The sequence below is a fragment of the Limulus polyphemus genome, unplaced genomic scaffold, assembly GCF_000517525.1.
Source record: "Limulus polyphemus unplaced genomic scaffold, Limulus_polyphemus-2.1.2 Scaffold5674, whole genome shotgun sequence".
Taxonomy (NCBI): domain Eukaryota; kingdom Metazoa; phylum Arthropoda; class Merostomata; order Xiphosura; family Limulidae; genus Limulus; species Limulus polyphemus.
In genome coordinates, this window is record NW_013671284.1 from 34,698 (window position 1) to 37,540 (window position 2,843).

Here is a 2,843-nt window from a genome sequence, read left to right on the forward strand (position 1 = left end):
TTTATATCTTTGCTCAACTGAAGTTTAGTCTTAAAATCTGACGTCACGTACAATGGAGGATTGACTGAGCGTTTGTCTTGATGGATGGTCTAAGAATGACCTAGCCGTACTCAGTGGAGGATGTTGCTGACCTAACCGTCCTAGTTCGGACACCGGGTGAGCATGTGACGGGGATTCGAACCTGCGACCTTCAGATTGCGAGTCGAGTGCCCTAACCCCCTAGCCAGGCCGGGCCTCCCACGTGATTCTTGTGATTAATGGAAAGAGCACTTTACATTTGATTGGTTGTACTTGACCACGCAGCAATCATCAATGATCTAACTAACACAACTCAGTTAACAACAAAACAAAAATAAAAAACGAAAACCATTTAGACCAGAGGTATTCGCTTATTACGTTTCCACTTTCTTAAATATATGGGCATATCAGTATTATTTTACACATGTGGGGTTCCAATGTTTCAGTAATGCAACACAGGCAAGTCCCCTTGGATTATAACACCTGATGAGCTTTGTGAGCGTTAATAATATCGACGTATTGCCATTGTTGCTGCACGATATACGGTATACTGTGTTCGTACAGAAACTTGTAATTATAATCACACAGAAATATATCTGTTTGTTGGAGAGTTATTTAATATTTGTATTCTTGGCCTACAGATGGCAGTAAAAGCGAAACAGTCCTGAAAGTCAACTACTTATAAGAAAGTTAAGACTTACGGAAAACATTATTCGGCATATCAGGCAAGATGTGAACGCTCAAGACTCAAAAAACCAGAAAAATCAGTTCCTCACATAAGCTCTTGCTGACAAGATATCTTCTTAGTTTTAACCGCTTTTTAATACCAACATGAATACGTTATGTGCCCCCAGTTTGTCATTAGTCCTTATTAGTTACCCATGTTGGGGACATTTTAGTCCAGCTTAATTAAGAAATTTTGCATTTTGCGCAAAGCTACACGAGGGCTATCTACGCTAGCCGTCCCTAATTTAGCAGTGTAAGACTAGAAGGAAGACAGCTAGTCATCACCACCCACCGCCAACTCTTGGGCTACTCTTTTACCAACGAATAGTGGGATTGAGCGTCACATTATAACGCCCCCACGGCTGAAAGGGCGAGCATGTTTGGTGTGACGGGGAGTCGAACCCACGACCCTCAGATTGCGAGCCGAGCGCACGAACCACCTGGCCATTATTAGTCTTTAACTTCTTTACATAGACACTATATTTTTTCTTATAGAAATCATGATTACAATATTTTTAATATGCTAATTTTAAGAGGGTGCTAGTATTAGCTCCAAATATTAATTTCAATGGCCTGCGAATGTAGGGGGGAAAAATCACCATTTGAAAATGTATGTTTATAATTTTCTATATGCATAGAAGTTAAATTGTTGAATTAATCCACTCATTTATGTGACTATTGACCTTACATATATGCCATGCCGAGCGGGTGTTATAATATGGCGGCCAATTCCACTTTTCGATGAAAGTAGCCCGAGAGTCTTATTCACTCTAAATTATGGTTATATCTAACGCGAATAACAATCGAGTGAAATTCAACAAACTTTCTTACAGGCAGGCAAGATAGAACCTGACCCTCTCAGATCATCACAAGGATCCAGATCCCTCTACAGACAGAGGGACGGAACCCCACAGAAGTAACAGTATTTTTTCTCCGTTTATTGAGAGATAACTGAACATCCAAGTATATTTCTACATCTATTGAGAAATAACTGAACATCCAAGTATTTTTCTACATCTAGTGAGTGATAATTAAACTTCCAAGTATTTTTCCGTATTATTTGTTTCTCCATCTATTGAGAGATAACTGAACTTCCAAGTATCTTTTCTTAATTTTTTCTCCATCTATTGAGAGATAATTAAACTTCCAAGTATTTTTCTTTATTTTTTCTCCAGCTATTGAGAGATAATTAAACTTCCAAGTATTTTTCTTAATTTTTTCTCCATCTATTGAGAAATAACTGAACTTCCAACTAATTTTTCTTAATTTTTTCTCCATCTATTGAGAGATAATTAATATTCCAAGTATTTTTTCTTATTTTTTCTCCATCTATTGAGAGATAACTGAACTTCCAAGTACTTTTCTCCGTCTATTGAGAGATAACAAAAATACTTGGATGCTCAACATATTATTCGTTTCTTCATCTATTGATATATAACTGAACTTCCAAGTATTTTTTCTCCATCTATTGAGAGATAACTTAACTTCCAAGAATTTGTTTCTTAATTTTTTCTCCATCTATTGTGAGATAACTGAATTTCGAATTATTGTTTCTTAATTTTTTTCTCCATCTATTTAGAGATAACTGAACTTCCAAGTATTTTTTAATTTTTCTCTCCATCTATTTTGAGATAACTGAATTTCGAAGTATTGTTTCTTAATTTTTTTCTCCATCTATTTAGAGATAATTAAACTTCCAAGTATTTTTTCTTATTATTTCTTTCTCCATCTATTGAGAGACAACTGAACTTCCAAGTATTTTTCCTTGTTATTTCTTTCTCCGTCTATTGAGAAATAACTGAACTTCCAAGTAATTTTCCTTATTATTTGTTTCTCCATCTATTGAGAGATAACTGAACTTCCAAGTATTTCTCCTCCATCTATTGAGAGATAACTGAACTTCTAAGCATTTTTTTCTCCATCTATTGAGAGATAACTGAACTTCCAAGTATTTCTCCTCCATCTATTGAGAGATAACTGAACTTCTAAGCATTTTTTTTCTCCATCTATTGAGAGATAACTAAACTTCCAAATATTTTTCCTTATTATTTGTTTCTCCATCTATTGAGAGATAACTAAACTTCCAAATATTTTTCCTT